The 23092-nt window shown below is 36.0% G+C and overlaps 1 protein-coding gene and 1 pseudogene across 9 annotated transcripts in view; one reads left to right on the forward strand and one right to left on the reverse strand.

Moving 5' to 3' along the window:
* Positions 1 to 23092, reverse strand: part of ADGRL3 (adhesion G protein-coupled receptor L3) — an 854829-nt gene that overhangs the window by 285500 nt on the left and 546237 nt on the right.
* Positions 11301 to 12947, forward strand: LOC712781 (small ribosomal subunit protein eS12 pseudogene; annotated as a pseudogene). Its single transcript, XR_013417459.1, has one exon. The product of XR_013417459.1 is annotated as a small ribosomal subunit protein eS12 pseudogene (transcript).

The following is a 23092-nucleotide window of genomic DNA, read 5'->3' on the forward strand; positions in this document are numbered from 1 at the left end:
ATATATACACATATATATATATATGTGTATATATATGTTGTGGACAGCTATCAGTTTTGCAGTAGCATTTTTAGCCTTATTACTTTCTTCATTTTATTTTTTTCTAAATTATTTTCCAGTTTTAATTTATGTGCTCTGTTTCATGTGCCAAGGTAAGATCTTTTCTGGATTTTTTAGAGTGATGAAATTATTCTATATCTTGATTGTGGCAGTGAATTTATATGAATCTGTCATAATTTTCTGTGCCCTGTATTAAAATGAGTGAATTTTACTGTATAAAAATAATATTTTAATTTTTAATAATGAAAAACACTATTTTGGAAATAAGGCTGGGTATTCAAAAACAAAGAAAGAAGAGAATATATTTTATAAATAGTTCTGACAAGCTTTCAAGTACTGATAAACTACTGGAAAAACAGAATTCTTTTGAATGAATTTGTTTTGGGTATTAAATTCCACTGGATGGTTTTCTTCCTTCATTGGCATAAACTAATATGGGAGTCCCCAAAACACTCTTTACGTTGTTACTGTATAAAATTGTAAAGAACATACAATAATATTTTCGAAGCATGCAGTGCTAGATATTGTCTAGCAAAAAATTAGTCATTCCAAAATCACTGTTATATATATGTGCCTAGGCTTTTTAAAAATAAAGTATGACTATACTTTTAATATTTGCTAAAAGCTGGGATATTTGAAAGATAATGTGAGGAAAGTTGAAAATCTTTATAGAATTTCAGGAAGTCCAATAATGTCTGGATAGCATATGCAATTAATGAAAAACAATAATTCATCCTATGTGACATATCAATTAGAGAAAAATGATAACTTCAATTGTGATGTTACTGAGTTATTCACAAATTTTATCATTTACAGAATATAAGAGGAATCCTTTTACCTTTTCCCCTTGCTTCTAACAACCTCTCAAGGTATACCTTGCCCAGGAAACAAAGAAATGTCTAACAAATGTATTTTAATTAATTCTGTTTCAAGTTTTTATCTATCTTTTGTGTATTCATGAATGCCATCAGTCTTAGCATCACAGTATTAGCAGTGTGACATGTTTTTCTCTTTTTTAATACTGAAGAATCTCATAAGTAATCAGCATAAGACTTCACAAAGATCTATTTTGTATTGTCACTATAAAATGAGAATTGTCAATATAAAATATTTGATTTTATTTATACTTTTTTTTTTTTTTTTTTTTTTTGAGACGGAGTCTCACTCTGTTGCCCAGGCTGGAGTGCAGTGGCCGGATCTCAGCTCACTGCAAGCTCCGCCTCCCGGGTTTACGCCATTCTCCTGCCTCAGCCTCCGGAGTAGCTGGGACTACAGGCGCCTGCCACCTCGCCCGGCTAGTTTGTGTGTGTGTGTTTTTTTTTGTTGTTGTTGTTGTTTTTAATTTTTTAGTAGAGGTGGGGTTTTGCCGTGTTAGTCAGGATGGTCTCAATCTCCTGACCTCGTGATCCACCCGTCTCGGTCTCCCAAAGTGCTGGGATTACAGGCTTGAGCCACCGCGCCCGTCCTATTTTATTTATACTTAATAAGCCTATCCTAGATGTGTGCCTAGATATGTGAAAACACAAGGGGCAAATGTTAGAATATTTTTGGAACAAAATCTCATTTAAGATAAAAATCTTACTGATTTATAAGCTCATCTATGGGATAAGAGCTACAATTTTTAACACATTGCTTATGCTTTCCAATCTGACAGGAAATCTGTTTAAAAACAAAAACAAACAAAAACTATGGGAAGTGTAATACTCTGATGGCTAATGGCAATAGCAACTAAGATAAGGGTGCCTTGCCAAATATCTTGCATCTCCTCTTTTCCCCCTTTGAGTATTATTTTATCATCTTATGAGCATTCATCTTATGAATGTTCTTCTTATTCTTTCTCCATCTGGTTTCTTCATTTAAAGTCTGTCCCCAATGGGAAGGTGTTCATTTTTGGCAAGAGTCATATGTTACATCCTCACAGTGCTTGCCAAATAACCTCATTCAAAGCTGAATGAGTGAGTGAATGAATGAATATTTAAACTGGAGGAAGAAGAGTAACAACTATTGACTAAATGCTACAAACTGGCTGCTTACAAATCACATTCCAAACTTTATACATTTCTAGTAAGAAGAAATTAGCCTTTCTGAAGACAACCACCGAAACCAACATTGAATGGCTTTCTATTAGCATGAATGTAGAATGTATGTATCAGTGGAAACATGAAACTAACATTCTGCAGATAAAGTTGTATATATTATCCAGCTAGTGTATATAATTATCTTAGATATATGTCTTTTAAGCACATAAAAAAAAAATCTATTGTCTAATTATATAACACTACACTGCCAATAGCTCTGTCGCCCGGCCCGCGTGCAGTGGCATGATCTTGGCTCACTGCAACCTCTGGGGCCCAGGTTCAAGAGATTCTCCTGCCTCAACCTCCCAAATAAGTAATTTTTAAAAATATCATTCCAAAAGCTCCACTGTTTCTTCCTAACCAAAGTTTTTACTTTGGAAATGTTACATTAAATTGATCTTAGCAAGAAACATTCCTCTAAAACCATTAAGAATAATCAAGTTCTATAAAAAGGATAAACTCACTGCAGTATGCCTAGATGCCAGAATAAATCTCTGATAATGCTAAAAAATAGCACTGCATTGATGAGCTTTTATTTGGTTAAAGAAGGAGAGAGAGACTAAGAAAATTCTATGGGTTTATTCCAATAATCTGTGGCAGAAGAGCTCCTGAAACAAGACAAGAAGACTTGCAGTTACCCCTCTAAGTCAGCTATATTATCAGCCAACAGGCAACCATGCCTTAACATTGGATTTCCTCAGGTTCCAATCATTATCAGATTATATTTTATTTCCCTGTTAGAAGGTAACAATATTTTGAAATTTTAGACCTTAAAAGCAGTGCCACCTACTTTACATGAAAGGTATCATGTGAAGAGGCAGAGTTGTTGAAGTTAATTTTGCCAATTTTGCATCACTTTAGAAATGAACAAGATTTGGAGCACTGCAGAATAAAAACTGGCCAAATAAAAAAAGAGTATATTTTATCAAAGAATAAGGATTTGTTTTCACCTAGTGATTTCTGGCTACTTGATCATGCTCCTTTTAGGAAGAATGAAGCATGGATACTTTCTCTTCCAAAGCTTCTTTTCAGATATTTCAAAATACCTTCCATGTCTCTCTCTTAATCTCCTTCCTAACCCCTCTTATTTATTTATCCCCTATCTAGCCACCTATCAATTTATAGATCTATCTGTCCATCTATTCATTTATTTACATTTAGCACTCACTTGTCACTTACATGTCATTCATTGTTTTAAGTACTTTACAAATATTAACTCACTCTTCTTAACAAATTTGAGATATAGATACTGATATAATTTCTCTTTTATCTGATAAGAGTACTGAGGCTGAGAAAGGCTCAGTAACTTGCCCAATGTTATATAGCTAGAAAGTAGTGGAGCCATTTTGAACCCAGGCAATTAGACTTGATTGCCATTAGCTAAAAACCCTCATCCTTCAACCTTTCATCTATTGGATTATGGTTCCCAGAATTCATACCAACATAAGCATCCTCCTGTGAACCAAGTCTCACATTTTGACATTCTTCCTAAAAGCTGATACCCAGGAGTTCTGAACCCAATTCTTAGGAAGTGGTCTGACCAAATGGGAATAGCATAAAAATGTTCACCTTGATTCTAGGTGTCATTGTAATTATTACTATTATTAACGTACCTGAAGACTGCATTCATCTTTCACACCCCATACCCCAAACTGTTGTTACAAAGTGAACCTGTGGTTCCCCACATTCTGTAAACTTGTGAGGACAGGGATTGAATGTGTTTGAGTCATTGCATCCTCAGTATCTTATAAAGTGACTGGAAAAAAGTGAGTCAACTAATATCTATTTGCTGGCCGAAAATGAATTAAGGGTTTTTGTTGTTGTTGTTGTTCACATGTCAAGCAGAGTCTCACATTTTGGAATTGTATAATATACAAGGAAATAAAAAAAAAAAAAAACCTAAGCATAGGACTTAACATTTATCTGTGTTAGATTTCATCTTTTAATTTTAGAACCTTGACACAGGCTGTTCAAAACCATTTGATTCTTGATTTTATCATCTGGTCTATTAGGGTATTCCTTCTAAATAATCTGTCATCTAGCAATGCAAATTGCCATATCTTCTATATCTTCATCAAAGTTCTTGATGAAAAATATTGAACAAGAGAGGGCCAAGGACAAATCTTGTCAACATTCTCATAAGACTACTTTCTAGGCTAACTCTGATGAACAGACATATTGCTTTACTCTCTCTGGGTAATTCAAGCTACTTGTGAGAACGATACATTATATTAGGTCAAGTCATAAAAGTTGCATTTTCTTACATCAAAACTGTTAGATATTGGCAATTTCATATAATTTAACCTAATCTAATGTAGTCCACATTTCTTCATTTTCTAAGAGTGTCATATGAGATTTTACTAAATATCTTGTTTAAATAAAAATAAATCCACATCATGCATAACTTTAATAAGATGTATATTATTTTAAGATTTATTATTATTAACTTGATAAATTTTACAAAAATAAGAAATTTCGTTATTTGGCATAACTTGATTCTTCAAGTTTGTTGTCTCTATAACCAAATAATTAATTCCTCATCTATGGGACCAAGGCTCTTACTTTATCTCCCACAGCTTTCAGTAAAGTATTTTACATATCATAAATATTCATCAAATGTTGAATAAATAAAATAAAATAATTTTGAATGTGGTCATAACTCATTCAGCAAAGAACCTTCATTGAGAGGCTTTATATACAATTTCCTAGAACTATCTCTTTTCAAGATATTTCCTATCACTAATCTAACTTCTACTGGCTTTAATAACTATTGGCACAGCCCACTCACTTGTGGACATACCATATATATATAGAGGGAAAACACCCCTTTTGCATTAAAAATAACCTCATAATCTCTGAAGGTCTATGGGAATTAAATACATACTAAATCACCCAGGCACTTGGCTCAGATATAGAGACACTGCTGATGGTGGCATGACAAAAGGATAAGGTAAAGTAACACCATCTGTCACAATCATAATGGAATCCCAAAATGAGTCACAGAGTCCTTTAAGCCACTGATATGAAGAAATGCAAGTTTAACCTCTGTTTGACCCTCAGGCAAAATTGATGCCACATTTAAATACTCTGATAATAGTGTTTTTGTATCACTATATCAACTACTGCATGACATTCTAATGCTTAGTCAATAGAAATTAATTTCTGATAATGCCAGGTCTAGTCAGTGGAGCCTGGGAATACGTTTCTTATCAAAATCAAGAGTTCTTAAGGAAGCTTATGATACAACAAAGTCACTTATAATTAGAGAAAAATATCAGCAGTGACTATGGGATTCTTTCCAATTATGGATTTCCCAGTGCTTGAATTAAGACTTTGGCTCTAAAATGAAGCTGACTGACACATTCAGACTATGTCTGTCAATAATTCTGGGCTAGAAAGCTCAGATAATTCCAGTATCCTTCGTAAGCTGTCTGACTGCTTTACTGGCAGCGTCTTCTTTCTCTATCAGCATGAATTTAATATTAAAAGATTACTGCTTATTTATTTATTTATTGTTAACGTAAGCTTCCATTTTCTACCATTTAGTAGTTTTAGGTTAAGAGGAAAGAAACACCAGTGAAATTAGTAGTGTCCTTGGTATGTGAATGTATATTTATCTGTATTATTCTTTTGAAACCACAAAGCCAAAGCATTCTAAAATATATTTCCTCATAATTTGACCATTTTCCCCATTTATCTGAGGTTTATTATGTTTATCTGTGGATGACTACTGTAATATTTTTAGCACTACTTATTAAAACTCATGTCTTAAAGTCTTGTTCAATATTGCTAATTAACTTCTTCATTACCATAAGCAATGCTGCTAAGCTACAGTACTGTCATAAAATTTTTAAAATGAATAAACAAAATCATGTAATATAAACAATGATGCAGCTGCTCATTGTTTATACAGCTCAGCAAATAATGGCCAAGTGCTACTGACTGAATCAGTGAATATTATTCCTTCTCATTAATGGAAAAAGAAAGGAATGTAGAATAAGCTGTGCACATCAAAATAACGGGGAGCTCACATATTTAGGATGCAATCAATGTTGCATCTCTGTCTATAGTACTCATCAATACTCTGCCAAATGGTAACTACATCCTCCTCTTCCCATTTCAAGTAATACAGTCAGCCCATTTTAATCGTAAACAATTGCTTTGTAATTTAAAGGGATCAATTCCATTACACAGTCACTGTAATTCATTTAAGGTCTGAAGCACAGAGTTGGGCACAAATTTAAGTATTCGATAAGTATTTGTTAAAAGAGTGAAATATGTAAAATTACATATCATTAAGAATAATTAAGGACACCTAAAAGTCCTCTGAATTATCTCAGAGACAGTATACTTAGAATCTAAATATAGGTAATCATGATGGCTATTAGTGAAACAAGAAACGGATTCATATTTTAAGCTTTACTTTTTCTTATAGTTTAGAAATGCTTACACTTCCCAAGGCTTGTGTAAACTTTAATTTTACCACTTTTAGTATTTCGTATTATTTTAAACAGGAATAATATCAGAATTGCCACACATCCTAATAGAAATAGGGTAGAGTATGAATAAATAAATCAATATCAGTAACAAAAATCAATAGTATTTTCATTTCTAAATTGGAGGTAGAGTCGGGATAAAATTAAAAGAACTAATGAAAACCCAACAAAGATCTTCACAACAACCAGCTACTACCCACCTTAGTCACTAAGCCAAATATTTCTGGAAGTAAACTATAATGATGCATACAGAAAAGAGGTGAAGAGAGAGGTAAACATAAAGAAATGTTTCTCTTAAAAATAGTTATTTCATTAAGTGAGACAACACTTTGTTTTTTCCTTTTCCTTTTTTGTTTTTTTTTTTTTGGCAGAGTTTTGCTCTTGTTCCCCAGGCTGGAGTGCAATGGCACAATCTTGACTCAAGGCAATCTCTGCCTCCCAGGTTCAAGCAATTCTCCTGCCTCAGCCTCCCGAGTAGCTGGGATTACAGGCATGCACCACTGTGCCCGGCTAATTTTGTATTTTTAGTAGAGATGGGGTTTCTCCATGTTGGTCAGGCTGATGTCGAACTCCTGACCTCAGGTGATCCGCCTGCCTCAGCCTCCCAAAGCGTTGGGATTACAGGCGTGAGCCACCGGGCCCCGGCAGAGACAACAATTTCATGCATAATTTTAGAAATTAAAAAGATATGTTATTGGAGTCCCTTTTAACCATATTAGAATATTTAATTCAACAGATTCAGATTTGAAAAGATGCTTTTAAATTTTTAGTCATAGTTGGACCAAAGTCAACAGATGTTTCTGTCTTTAAGAGAAAAGTAAGAGCAACAGGGGGCTGGAACAAACACATCAGCCTGATTCAGGATGGGCAAGATCTCTGGTTCCCTACATTCACTCAGACCTCAGCTAGCAAAGCTGAGTGCCATTCATGCTGGTCTTGCAGAGCCAGAATAAATTAACACAGTCAGAAAGAGGGATTGGTCTCACAGCATTTCAAAACAGCCCTTCATCTGTCTATGTTTAGGGAAATCAGTGGGAATGGACAGAAGAAGGAATCCATCATGTGTTATAGACTATGAGTTAGTACACTGAGAAAATTACAAACACACATGAAAAATTGAAACTCTACCTGCTCCCTATTTTTGAGTATGAAACATAACCTTTGCTTAAGTTAAAATATGGAAATCCAAGGTATTGCCCATGGTGAGAATAGAAACCTACTGGTTCCTTTTCTAAATTCCTTTAACCTATACTAACAGGTCTAATTTGTCTTTTTGTCCATTTTTCACCTCTTCCCCCTCCAACATATGAACAGATCAAAACACTGCATGACTGCCTCGAGTCTCATTGCTCTTCTCACTGTGTTAATTGATTCCAGCTATTCAAGGTGAGGATAAACAGTATTCTGCTTGGCCAGGTAAACCTGTGAGGGACATACCCATCCTATATCAGATGGCTGCTCTTCTCTGTCAACCAGACAGGCAGTAATTCTGTGAGGACACAAAATAGGGTCATTTAACAAAACAAAGTGATGTGCTTCACTGCCTGAGCAGCCTAAGTCTAGAGAGGGAGGCAGCATATACATCGCTCCACAGCTTCTTTTTTTTTTTTTTTTTTTTTTTGAGACGGAGTCTCGCTCTGTCGCCCAGGCTGGAGTGCAGTGGCACGATCTCGGCTCACTGCAAGCTCCGCCTCCCGGGTTTACGCCATTCTCCTGCCTCAGCCTCCCCAGTAGCTGGGACTACAGGCGCCCGCCACCACGCCCGGCTAATTTTTTGTATTTTTAGTAGAGACGGGGTTTCACTGTGTTAGCCAGGTTAGTCTGTATCTCCTGACCTCGTGATCCGCCCGCCTCGGCCTCCCAAAGTGCTGGGATTACAGGCGTGAGAGACCGTGCCCGGCCGCTCCACAGCTTCTTAATAGATTAGTACACCTATTCATGCTAAGATATAAATTCAATTCAATGTTAGGAAGTTGAGAACAGTGATTCTTTTCCAAACCCAGAATCACCATAAAAAAAAATAGTGACCCAGGGCCTTACTACAAATACTGAATCAACACATCTTAGGGCTCTGATTTGATGAGATGTGGGAGAGACAGAAAATTAGCATTTTAACATGATCTCTGGGTGATTTATAGAGCCTCCTTGCATTAGACAGGAAATTCAGAAACATCTAATTAGTCATTAGGAGATTCAGAAACATCTACATAAACATCTATATAAAGGCAATCAACAAAAATAGTCACAGAAATTTAAAACACAAAAAACATTTTAACATATTTTTATTATATTTTGTAGCTTATACTAACCTAGTAGTAGTTATGGAATACATGATAATTATCTCCTTTTTTTTTTTTTTTTTTTTTTGAGACAGAGTCTTACCGCGACACCCGGGCTGGGTGGCTCAGTGCTCGATCTTGGCTCACTGTAACCTCCACCTCTGGGTTCAAGCAATTCTCGTGCCTCAGCCTCCCGAGTAGCTGGGATTACAGGTGCCTGCCACCATGCCCACCTAATTTTTGTATTTTTAATAGAGAAGGGGATTTCACCATGTTGGCCAGAGTTCTCAAACTCCTGACCTCAGGTGTTCCACTCACTTAGTAGCCTCCCAAAGTGCTGGGATTACAGGCGATAATTCTCAAATTTAAGCAGCTTGTTACAAGTAGATTACTGGTCTCCACCCCCCAGGGTTTCAGATTCAGTCTAAGGTAGGACCTGACAACTTTTCTTTGTAACAGTCCTTAAAAAAAATTCAGTTAAGTGTAATCTATATGCACATAAGTTTGATTATACAAATGAATATGGATAGTACACCTCTAATTCATCAAAGAATTTAAACTCACTGATCACTAAAACAAAATTACATAACATTGTAGTAATACACTGTAATATTTCCTCTACAAATGATTTTTTTTTTTTTTTTGAGACAGAGTCTCCCGCTGTCACCCAGGCGTGAGTGCAATGGCATGATCTTGGCTCACTGCAACCTCCGTCTCCTGGGTTCAAGCGGTTCTCCTAACTCAGCCTCCCAAGCAGCTGGGATTATAGATGCCTACCATCGTGCCCGGTTCATTTTTGTATTTTTAATAGAGATGCGGTTTCGCCATGTTGGCCAGGCTGGTCTTGAACTCCTGAACTCAGATGATCCACCTGCCTTGGCCTCCCAAAGTGCTGGGATTACAGGCGTGAGTCACCGTGCCCAGCTTACAAATGATTTTTAATATTATTACACTATGATAATGACCGTCAGTAGTGCTTCTCTCATCAAAAGCATTCACTCAATATTAGGCTAATAGTCAATACTAATGGTTAATATTTATAATAACAAGGTTTGATGAATATACGTACCTACTCCTTCCAAGGGAATGTAAGTACAACATAAAATAGCCATAGTTGTATAAATTAAAAAAAAAAAAAAAGAATGTTGTAGATAGGCAATTTTTACCTGTTTTACTGTGAAAGCTGAAAGCAAAAATTTTAAAGTTTCACCTCTGATTAGAATGGTTGACTCTTCTTTTATTCAAATTCAATGTTGACATTTTTACACTTCATGGTTTTCTTTTCATGTTTTTCAACGTTTGTCCTTACAAACAACTGGTGAAAGCTGTCTGTTTGAACTGTTTAAATGTGAAAGTCAAAAGAGAGTACCGCTTAATCAAATAAAGGTTGAGTATTCCTTCTCTGAAATGTGTGGGACCAGAAGCATTTTGGATTTCAGATTTTTCCAGAGTTTGGAATAGTTGCAAATACATATTTGAGATATCTTGGGAATGGGACCCAAGTCTAAGCATAGAATTCATTTATGTTTCATCAACACCTTATACATACAGCCTGAAGGTAATTTTATACAATGTTCTTAACAATTTTGTGCATGAAATAAAGTTTTGACAGTATTTTGACTGCAATCTATAACATGAGGTCAGGTGTGGAATTTTCCTTTTGTGGGAGGATGTTGACACTCAAAAAGTTTTAGATTTTGGAGCATTTCAGATTTCTAATTTTCATGTTAGAGATGCTCAATCTGACATGACACTAGAACTATTTCTTAAGTCTCTGGAGTGAAAGACCAACCCACTCTGTTATTCTATGTTTCCCTAGGAGAGTAGATTCAATGTGTTATATACTTTTTCAGGGCTATTTAATAAATAGACAGAAGCAAATCCCCTAGCAATACTCAAAACTTTTAAGAACTACTTTTTTTTTTCCTTCCTTAGCAAATAAATAAATAAATAAATAAATAAACAAATATTAGAAATAGAGTAAGGCTCTTCTCTTGCAGTTTTATTTTCACAGTAATACTTTGGCACTTTCCTGGGAATTTGTGTGTACTAATGACGAGCAGGTGCCAATTAGCTAGCTGGATAACTCTCCTGAACACAATTAGCACTTTTTACATTCCTTCATGGAATTCTAGGTGAACTATCAGTCCTGTGTTCATGTGAATTATTAAATTAATCTTCAGAAATTTATTTCAAAATTTCAAAGACTGAATATATTCACTAAAAATTTTGGTAAAATGCAGAAGAGCTCAAATCTGAAACACTCAGATTTTAATGGTACTTTTATTAAGTACCATTAAAACTTTGGATCACATGTAGTAAAAACATGTACTACATAAAATAAAAAGGCATATAGTGAGTAATTAAAAAAAAATTTTTTTAAGAGAAATTTTTTTTTCTTTTTTTTTTTTTTTTTTTTGAGACTGAGTCTCGTGCTCTGTGGCCCAGGCTGGAGTGCAGTGGCGTGATCTTGGCTCACTGCAAGCTCTGCCTCCTGGGTTCACGCCATTCTCCTGCCTCAGCCTCCCGAGTAACTGGGACTACAGGCGCCCACAACCACACCCGGCTAATTTATTGTATTTTTAGTAGAGACGGGGTTTCACCGTGTTAGCCAGGATGGTCTCAATCTCCTGACCTCGTGATCCGCCACCTCAGCCTCCCAAAGTGCGGGATTACAGGCGTGAACCACCGCGCCCGGCCAGAAATTTTCAAACATAAACAAAAGCAGGGAAATTAATAAAGATCTAAATTCCAAATCATTTTAACCTGCTTTCAAAAGCAATAGCAATGCATAATGAACATTTCTCAGATCATTATATATGTTTAATAGTCGCACTGTTGACACACGTAGTAAGTGATCTAATAATTGCATACAATTTTAATGGAAAAGTATAAATCAATATATTCAAGAAGACTCTTGTTGATGCATTGTTTTGGGAAAAAGTTCTCATGGAAAAGATTTATCAACACAGAAATAGCAACTGAATTTTTTTTTCTTAATACAGAGGATTGCATCACAGATACATTTAATTTACATAAATTCAAGTAGTTCTTTTATGTTATTACAATACTATAAAATGATACTTTGTAAAGATACTTTTCATTATGTACTACACACTTTGTACAATAATATGTAATAATATCTGTACACCACATAGGAATATATTTTTTAAAATTCAGTATATTTTATGATCTAATGAAGAAGTTTCAAAAATAATTTTGATTATACTAAAATTTAATAGTTGATTTCAGACCCTGACCCCAACATATAATTTAATTCAACTAGGTGATTATTTCAGATACTCAATTTCTTATGTGAATTCTGTCCTGCAGTTTAAAACTTTCATAAATCTTTTCTGGTTATCTCGTTTTAGTAGTAAAAAAAAAAAAAGCAATAATAATAAAATAAAAGAACTCAAAACCCCTACCTTCATTCACATGTAATAGTCTTCTTGCTCACTGTTAGGTTTAGAAAATTTTAGCTTTTCGGCGCGTGAGGCGTTTTTGCCCGCCACCACTGAGTCGTGCGGAGGCAGAGGCTTGGGTGCATTCAAGATTCGGCTTCACCCGTAACCCACCGCCATGGCCGAGGAAGGCGTTGCTGCTGGAGGTGTAATGGCCATTAATACTGCTTTACCAGAGGTGCTGAAGACCGCCCTCATCCACCATGGCCTAGCATGTGGAATTCGCGAAGCTGCCAAAGGATTAGACAAGCACCAAACCCACCTTTGTGTGCTTGCATCCAACTGTGATGAGCCTATGTATGTCAAGTTGGTGGAGGCCCTTTGTGCTGAACACCAAATTAACCTAATTAATGTGGATGACAACAAGAAACTAGAGGAAAGGGTAGGCCTCTGTACAATTGGCAGAGAGGGGAAACCCCATAAAGTGGTTGGCTGCAGTTGTGTAGTAGTTAAGGACTATGGCAAGGAGTCTCAGGCCAAGGATGTCATCGAAGAGTACTTCAAATGCAAGAAATGAAGAAATAAATCTCTGGCTCACACGCACAAAAAAAAAAAAAAAAAAAAAAAGAAAGAAAGAAAGGAAGAAAGAAAGGAAAGAAAGAAAGAAAGAGAAAGAAAGAAAAAGAAAAAGAAAGAAAGAAAGAAAGAAAGAAAGAAAGAAAGAAAGAAAGAAAGAAAGAAAGAAAGAAAGAAAGAAGGAAAGAAAGAAAATTTGAGCTTTTCCGTGATTGTAAAACTAGGAACTTGAATTTGTGTCATGGTATTTCAAATTCTTAACTCTAGAACATGATCAGCTAAATCAATAGTCTTGTTCATCCACTGAACTACTTTGCCATGTTCCTGAAAGCTTTTAGTTAAAAATAAATAAATAAAAATAAAAAAAAAAAAAATGCTGTCATAGGAATCCAGACCATCTGGCAAGTCAATATATTAATACTTGGGGGAAAATTCAGTGAAGGTTATGAAAAGTAGCAAAATATGCTGCCCCAAAATATGCCACTTGGCATATTGATGATTTTGAACTGAAGACAATTGGAAGCAGATACAAGGCAAGCTCTAAGCAGACTATAAATTTACAAAGGTATCCCTCTCTCCTCTCTATTAGGAAAAATAGAAGTTAATCACCAGAGACAACTTTAAACATTTATCAGCCTGGAGATGGCACCAGAAGAATCCACATAATAAATGTTACTAACTACAGTAGTCTCCTCTTACCCATGGGAAATATGTCCCAAGGCCCCCTAGTGGATGCCTGAAACAACCCATAGCAGCAAATAGTACATATACCACCAGGTTTTTCCCTATACATACACACCTACAACAAAGTTTAATTTATAAATTAGGCACAGTAAGAGATTAACAACAGTAATTTATAATAAAATAGAACAATTATAATAACATACTGCAATACAAATTATGTGAATACAGTATCTCTTTCTTTCTCTCAAAATATATTGTACCGTACAGTCATCTTTCTGTAGTCACGTGGTATTGGTTCCAAATCTTCCCGGGGATTTTTCTGTGGATGCTTAAGTCCCTGATATAAAATGGCATAGTATTTGCATATAATCTACACACATCCTCCAAAACAGTTTAAATCATTTCTGCATTACTTATAATCCCTAATACAATGTAAATATAATTTAGGCAGTTGTTATACTGTATTGTTTTTTCTAGAAAAATCGTATTATTTATTTATTTACTTTATGTTTCCATTTCCTGATTTTTTTTTTTTTTTTTTTTTTGAGACAGAGTTTTGCTCTTTTTGCCCAGGCTGGAGTGCAATGGCGCGATCTTGGCTCACTGCAACCTCCGCCTCCCAGGTTCAAACGATTCTCCTTCCTCAGCCTCCTAAGTAGCTGGGATTATAGGTGCCCACCACCATGCCCTGCTAATTCTTTCATATTTTTAGTAGAGACAGGGTTTCACTGTGTTGGGCAGGCTGGTCTTGAATTCCTGACCTTAGGTGATTCACCTGCCTCAGCCTCCCAAAGTGCTGGGATTACAAGCATAAACCACCATGCCCGGCCCATTTCCTGAATATTTTTGATCTGATGTTGTTTACTCACCTGTTTGCAGACCTCAGTTGACCACAGGTAACTGAAACTGCGGATAGCAAAACTGCAGATAAGGGGGAACTACTGTAGCTCTCATGTTCCATTAGTTTCCCCCATATATTTACCTTCCCACAATTTGCTGCCCTTACAAGCTCAAAGTTCTTTTCCTTTGTTTTGCCACTTCTCTACAAAATCTGTTGTTTTTTGTTTAGATGCTATATAACCCTAAATTTCAATCGCCCCGTTGAGTTACTCATCAGAATTCTCCCATGTGCGTCCATGAAGCACTCCTTACTAAACTGTTTTTCTCTTGTTAATCTGTCTTTTGTCAGTCTAATTTGCTGGGCCCCACCAATGAACCTAAGTCAGAATGGAAAGGGGTTTTTCTCCTTGCCTGCAGTGGTATAAAAATAATTTTTTAAGAAATTACATTATCAAGAATTGTTTAATAAGCACAGTACCTGAAACACATGGCAGTTATTCTTATAGGCCACACTCAATTAAATTTTCAGAATAAAATTTTACTTTTTGGAAAAGTGAGGGCTTCTTTTACTAATGATGTAATAATTTGATGGAAAGAGTTATAAGAATAAAAGGTTGCCAGTGCTTTAGGAGGTTATAATCTGGATTGTTTTGCAATATTATTGCAGCTTGAGACCGAATGAGACAATGGTACTAGGAAAAAGAAAACTCCAGTATAAGATCAATTCTTATTCATTATTTCATATATACCAATACTTGATTTAGTATATTACTAAGGGGTAACTGATCACATAATGCTTTTCTCCACGTTTCATGTTGTCCAGGGCTTAAAAAACCTTTGGTGCCAGTGCAGATGATTGTCAGATTCAAATCTTCTGCTCCAGCTCGGCATTATCCACCTGGAAAAATGCAAGCAAACTGTGCTTTTTCTTTCTTCCCTATTCCACCCTGTTCTCTTTTACTGAAGAACAGTTCAGTATGATTGACTTTTATGCTATTTTGAGCATCACTGTAATGAACACCTTATGCATGTCTTTGCACACAAGTATGAGAGTTTCTCTAGGAGGAAAACTTAGAAGTAGATTTCCAATATACAAGGTATGTAAAACATGATATTTTTTAAACACGGTATTTTAAACATGGTATTTTAAAACATGGTAATATAAGGTAGTAAAACATGGGTTTTAGTAGGTGAGGAGGTTCAGAACGTACTACCCCATAATACAGAGCTCTGACACATTGAATATTTTAAGAAATTGACAAATAGCAAGTGCAGGAAGGTATCTCTGATTTTCTCCTGAAGCATTTCGTAAGAATCTCAAATGAGAGCTGCCCTCCATATACCCAGTGGCATTTTTATCTCCAAAGATGGAAGGGCAAGAGGAATCAGAATGAATAGGCTTTGCTAAATTTCCCCCAGTTTACTTCGCTTAACCCATACTTTGCCCTATCACACTTGTTCATAACTTTGCACACTTCATCAAATCTCACATAAAAATACTCAGGTTTAACCTTTTTTGGGGGGGGGTCTTCATTTCCTTAGGAAGGCTCTCATGTCATGTAAAACTTAAATTAAATAAATGTGTATATTTTTCTATTGTTAATGTCTTTGGTTACAGAGTCCCAGCCAAGAATGTAGACAGGTAGAATGAAAATATTGCTTTCCTTCACTGCAGTTTCTGGTGATGAGGATGGCATTGCATTGGCTAGGGCACTCAACGACTCTGGGGCTGTCACTGACTAAGCCAGCAAAGAATTCTTACTGAGTCAGTTTCCTAGATCTCTATCTGCAGAGGCCGGTTGAGAGAGGAAGGTAAGATTTTTTTCCCATCCAGTCCTTTCCAAATTCAGATTAGCAGGAGAAATTTGTAAGAAGTATTCCTTTGAATTGTAACTCTTACAAATTTGGTTCGAAGTACTCATTGATTATTGATCTTTTTCCTCCCAGGGACAGCCATGGCATTCCTATTTGTCTCACTTTGTATCTTGAGAGCTTGGCTTGACTTTACACCTGTCAGGGCACACAGATTGTCAGGCCTGCATCTGCAGGTGGCCAACTGTTAGATAGGGGCCCTGAGATATGAGAATGGCTGAACAGAAATGTGGGCTGCACCCCATTTGCAGCTGGTATCCTGCTGGCATTACTAGCTCGTAGGAGGTTTTGTCTGCATCTGTCATTCTTCTGTCTGTTTTTGGTAGTGGCTCTGGATCATGAGGGTGTCTTCTTCTCTGGGGATGCCTCTTGTGTCTGTGATTAGGCTATAAAAGGGCTTACTGATTTTGATTTTGAGTCACATGGAATAGATACCCCTTTGGTTTAAAAAAAAGGCAGGGTGGCAGGGGGCAGTTGCAGTTGGCTCATGCCTGTAATCCCTGCACTTTGGGAGGCTGAGGCAGGAGGATTGTTTGAGCCCAGGAGTTTGAGACCAGTTTAGGCAACACAATGAGATCTTGCTCTCTGAAAAAATAATTAATTAAAGGAAAAGGGTTCATCTCTTCTTGGTCTTTACAGTTAGGGGAAAAAAGGGGATTCAATTGTGCCGGAAAATTTACTGTTTGTCCCATTCAAAACCTGACAATCATATTTCAAAGGATTTTTTTTTTTTTTTTTTTTTTTTTGGCCAAAATACTCTACGGTCAGAAATGGGCTTAATTGGAGGTTGATCTTCAGAGCCTGAGAGGAACTATTTTTAAGGCCTTCTCTTCTAATATGGAATTATGCACTTATGAAAGGAGTTATCCAGCTTGCTTTAGGCAGACAGTAAGGGAAGGGTCCCTGGAGAACTTCAATCCACCCCAGAAGAATTTATACCAGATGTTTTTTGCAGATAAAGGAACTTGCACAGGGGTCTTGCCTAAACATGCCCATAGTGGACAATTCCATTCCTTAACATATGTGCGGTAACAGAAATAAATCAATATGGAGGAACTCAGCCTAAGGACCCACATGTGCACTGGAAGGATGGGGTAGAATTCACACCTTAAGCCCTCATATTCAACTGTGAAGGAAGCAACTGGAAACCTGCTTTCAGGACCCTTTTTTGTTTTTTGCTGAGAGCTTTCCTTTTGCTTAATAAATTCTGCTCCACTCACTCTTTGATGACCTTGTGCCTAATTCTTGGTTGTGAGAAAAGAACCCAAATCTGGTTGAGCTAAGGAGGAAAAGCTCCTGCATCACTTAGAGAGAAAGAATATTAGGAAGGCTTTGTGTAATAATTTATTAAAACATTCTAAAGGCATGCAACTCAATCTAGAACATAGGGATTTTTATTTTCATCTTAGTTAGAAATATGTTCTCTGATATGAAGTAGCAAATTCAATATAATGTAATTTGATAGGAAGGTCAGCCTCTTTATTATTCAGGCTGCAACACAGTTTTCTGAAGAGTTTAAAACAACTACCCTTGTCTTACAAATTGAGTCCATTAAAAACAGAAACGCAGCACTAGGAGCAATTCAAAGCCCATCCATCCTTCTTAACAATCCCCAAATCTCTCCTGTTCATATCAAGATGCTTGCAGATACTTTAAAAAGTCAAAACATTGGAAATAGAATTGTCCTGCACTTAGAAAAAAATACCCTAAATCTGTGATCATTGATATGCCCCAAAATGCTCTCAGAGAAACCTTACATCCTTTCTTTGTGCCTTTCAGATATAAATATTTGACCCTGTCCTCTCTAGGACCTGAGGGCAATCTATTTGCTATGCAAACTTCCTGGGAGATAACTCTTGCTTCTAAACAACAACAACAACAACAACAACAAAAACAGGCTTTTTGAAAACAAAATGCTCCAGTGTCCACCACTTCCAGAAAATTACTTAATAACAATAAACAAAAATCTTAAAAGCCTCCTCCATAAATATGAGTCAACAGGTAACCCTAACTTGTCCCATTTGCCAGAAATACAATTTGGATACAAATGTAAAGTGGAGATAAACCCGTGAGTTTTTACTAATACGTTTACTGAATCATGACTAAAATTTTAAAACAAAACTCTAAGATCTCTGTTTGAAGCTGTCTGTATGGCTATGTATACTTAGGTTTACTTGTATATGTATATGTACTGTATACATGACAGTTTTCTACCTCTGAATAGTGTTACCAAATTAATTTATAAAATTATGTAATGGTTTATTCAAATTGGCTTAGAGATAAATGAACACTTACATAAAATAAATATTCCTAAAACCCCAGAAAATACAGAAACTAACCTAAATGCTTTCATGTTCACATGACTTGGATAAATTGTTGATATAAAAGATTAGTTTAACATGGTTGGTTTCATAAAAATAGCTATGTATTCTAAGTTATCAGCATTATGTATAATATGAGCATACATTTTTATTCTACTGGATTTAGTAGCCAAATAAGGTTAAAAATAGTTAAGAGGGAAATAAGTTAAAATGTTGGTTAGCTTTGTTTGGTATTATAATATGTCTGCCTAAAAACAGTTTCAAAAATGTTTATGGTAACTTGAAACCTTAGAATTATGTTAAATTATACATATGTATGTATGTATATATATAGTGTGTATATATACACTATATATACACATAGTCCACATATGTATATATATGTGTGTGTATATATATATGTAGAGTGTGCGTGTGTTCAAAATTTCCAAATAGGATAAAATGCTGAAACATTCATTACTGAACATAAGTTAAATCTATGTATTTTTGGCATCTTGTTTTTATATGTTATAAAGAAACGAAATATATGTGGGTATGTTAATACACATGAGAAACTATACCATGAGGAAACAGTATATACCTATAAAAACACAAAGTAGTGTATTTGCAAATGTGCCAGTCAGTTACAGAACACTGGCATATGACAGGAAATTCACAATTGTCTACTTCCTAGTTTTCTCTGTAAAAGAAATGTTGATCACTTTGTGGGGCCAAGGCAGGCGGATCACGAGGTCAGGAGATGGAGACCATCCTGGCTAACACGGTGAAATAAAAATAAAAAAAAAATTAGCAGGGTGTGGTGGCACATGCCTGTATTTCCCAGCTACTCGGGAAGCTGAGGCAGGAGAATCACGAGCCTGGAAAGTGGAGTTTGCAGTGAGCTGAGATCATACAACTGCACTCCAGCCTGGGTGACAGAGGGAGATTCTGTCTCAAAAAAAAAAAAAAGAGGAAATGTTACTCATGATTAAAAGTTATACTGAATTTACATAAATGAAACTACTATGAATAAAGAGAGTAAAGAAAAAAAAACTATGCAAAGTGTGCAAGAAAAGTAGGGTGTGTTTTTGATTTAAAAAGAGAAATGTGGTATGAAGGATATATTTTTTTAAGGGGGAAAAAAGAGTAATTTTGTCCTAAGGTAGAATGACTGGTTGTTCCAGAATGAGAAAAAGGAAAAGAGTAGGACCAAAACTCAATGGATTTTTAAAAACACGTAGAGGGTTCGTGGAAAAATAATTTTATGTGTAGTCAGCCGCTAAGAGAGAATGACTTTATTTCTAAGTTAAAAAAATGAGACAACTTTAAAAGCATACTAATGCAAAACCAGAATGACAGTTTTCTTGGATTATTGGTCTGGTCTTATTAAAAAATAAGAGATTTCTCCTTATCTTTTAAGTAATCTACTTAGGAAACAAAGATTTTGTATCTTAGCAAAATAATTTCCTCTGCTTCATGTTGTATTTATCAGATCTTTGCTTAGGAAAACCAAGTTTTCTCAATATTAGAAGAGCTAAAATTTTTTCACAGCTATATAACTTATGGTATTTGCCTTTGAAATATTTTATTGTCTCACTAGTTAAATAAATAAATATTATTTCATAGTAGTGAGCCTACTTAATGAAATGTTCAAAACTTTTCACATTTTTGACAATCAACTCAATATCAAATTTAAATAGTCGTTTTGACTTCAAAACTAACTTTGTGATTTCCCAGAGCACCCCTGGAAAATCTTAAATAATATGTTCTCTCATCTTGTAAAGAGAGAGATGTTAAACTCATTAGATTTATTTGAGATACTGAATTACATAGAAGCATTGTCAAAAAGTAATGCTTAACCTTCTTCAAGTTGCATTTATATGGGTATACATTTTTAATATAACTGTTTCAAAAATTTTATGAAATTCCTAGAAATATGTCAATGTTCTTTCTGTCTATATGAATCAATCATAATTCAGTTATCTTAGAACGTGATATGCCACATTATAATAAGCTCCTATCAGATCTTTAACCATGACCACTTTAAGTCTTTTGTCATTTACAGACAATTAGTTTTATTCAGATTCTTCTCTGAAAATGTTCACAATTAGCAGCAGGCCAAAACTGCTCTATCTTCAAAGAAATTCATGAAACATACTCTAATAAATACTCTGAAGTACAGGTTTCTGATAATTGTATTTATTTGTTTGTTTATTTATCCATTTATTTATTTATTAGAGACAGAGTCTCACTCTGTTGCTCAGGCTGGAGTGTAGTGTTGTGATCATAGCTCACTGCAGCCTCCAGGTCCTGGGCACAAACACTCCTCTGACCTCAGCCTCCTGAGGATTTGGGACACTATAGGTATGTGCCACCATACCCAGCTAAATAAATTCTTTTTTTTTTTTTGTAGAGATGGAGTCTCACTTTGTTGCCTAGGCTGGTATCGAACTTCTGGCTTCAAGCAATCCTTCTATCTCAGTCTTTCAATGTGGCAGGACTATAAATGTGTGCCACCATGCCTGGCTAAATTTTAAAATTTTTTGTAGAGATGGGATCTTGCTTTGTTGCCCAGGCTGGTATTGAACTCCTTGCTTCAAGCAAACCGCCTGTGTCAGGCTCCTAAAGTGCTGGGGTTAAGGGCATGAGCCACCCATGCCTGGCCTCTGACAATAATAAGATCATACGCTTTGACTGGGTAAAAATTTCCAGAACCCTAGTTTAAAAATCTGATTGAGTCATAAAACTAATCAAAGATGATGCAAAATTATAACTGAGCTGACGTAACCAACTCCATCTTGCTTCTAACCTCCACTGTCCTTGTTTCTTCCTGGGTGTAGGCTACACTAACTTTGGGAGGAACTTAGTTTATAATTTAAAACAAAGATGATAACAGCCCTTTCCCAAAACAAACTTCTTTCTTGCCTGGAGACTAGATTGCCTTTGTAGGACTAACAAATTAGCCACAAAGTTTAGAAATTATGGTTTAGGAGTCATGGAGCTGGAGGCTACAAGATTCTGACCCTCCCTAAACTACTCCTAAGATCAGTGCTTGAGATGTTTTTGCAAACCTTCACTTGATGGACCACCTGGCACCACCCAGATTGATAAACTGGCTCATTTGATCTTGTGGTCCCCACCCAGGAACTGACTCAGCACAAAAGGACAGCTTCAATTCCCTATGATTTCATCTCCTACCTAACCAATTAGCACTCCTGGCTCTCTGGCTTTCCCCCACCGAGTGTCCTTAGAAACTCTGATACCCAAATGCTTGGGGATACTGATTTGAGTAATAAAACTCTGGTCTCCCACACAGCTGAGTCTGTGTGAATTATTCTTTCTCTATTGCAATTTCCCTGTCTCAATATACAGCTCTGTCTAGGCAGTGGGCAAGGTGAACTCCATTGGGTGGTTACAATCAAGCATAACAAGAATTAATTACATGGAACTAAATGAACTGGTAAGGAATATTATAATTTTTAAATTACTTTGATTGAGACATTGCTGGTTCTTTAATATTTTGTTTTTCAAATTAAAGTTTTTCTCTTTTTCTCTCAAGCTATCTGTACCTTATAACAATCTGGCAAACTATAAAGAAAAACAAAATATTTATTTGTTCTCTCTACCTGATCTCTCCAGAATTTGGAAACTATTGTTGATTATTCTTATTTTACTCTTATAAAATATTATGCCTTATATTCAAGGCAATATAAATATATGCATAAGTTCAATAAGAATATGTACTTCTGGCCGGGCGCGGTGGCTCAAGCCTGTAATCCCAGCACTTTGGGAGGCTGAGACGGGCAGATCACGAGGTCAGGAGATCGAGACCATCCTGGCTAACACGGTGAAACCCCCGTCTCTACTAAAAAAATACAAAAAACTAGCCAGGCGAGGTGGCGGGCGCCTGTAGTCCCAGCTACTCGGGAGGCTGAGGCAGGAGAATGGCGTAAACCCGGGAGGCGGAACTTGTAGTGAGCCGAGATCCGGCCACTGCACTCCAGCCTGGGCGACAGAGCGAGACTCCGTCTCAAAAAAAAAAAAAAAAAAAAGAATATGTACTTCTTATAACAGAAAATAACTAGAAACGTTGATTATATTGCTAAGCCTATACATTTGAGAATATGTATAGAATCAGATATGACTAGAAAATTTTAAGGAACTAAATTTGATTTCATGGGGCCAATGATTACAAAGACCCTTGGAAAAACTGGCCTTGGACCTGGCTTACAGAATTCTCAGCCTTACACATAAGGAAGGTCACTTCCCAGCAGGTCCAGGAACTTCAAAATACATTAAGTACCTTGGGAAGAGTGGAATTCACCAAAATCTATAGGTGCCACAGGCAAAAACTAATGGCGAGTCCCGTGACTCCAGGCACTTTTAAAAGTCTAATCTGAGATTCCTTATCATAAGTTCCAGGGAAACAAATTCAAAAAAAGACCTATGTGGTCAAGTACATTCTTGCTGCACTAATGTAAATAACCAGGAGAAGTTTAATGG

The sequence above is a fragment of the Macaca mulatta genome, chromosome 5, assembly GCF_049350105.2.
Source record: "Macaca mulatta isolate MMU2019108-1 chromosome 5, T2T-MMU8v2.0, whole genome shotgun sequence".
NCBI classification, from domain to species: Eukaryota; Metazoa; Chordata; class Mammalia; order Primates; family Cercopithecidae; genus Macaca; species Macaca mulatta.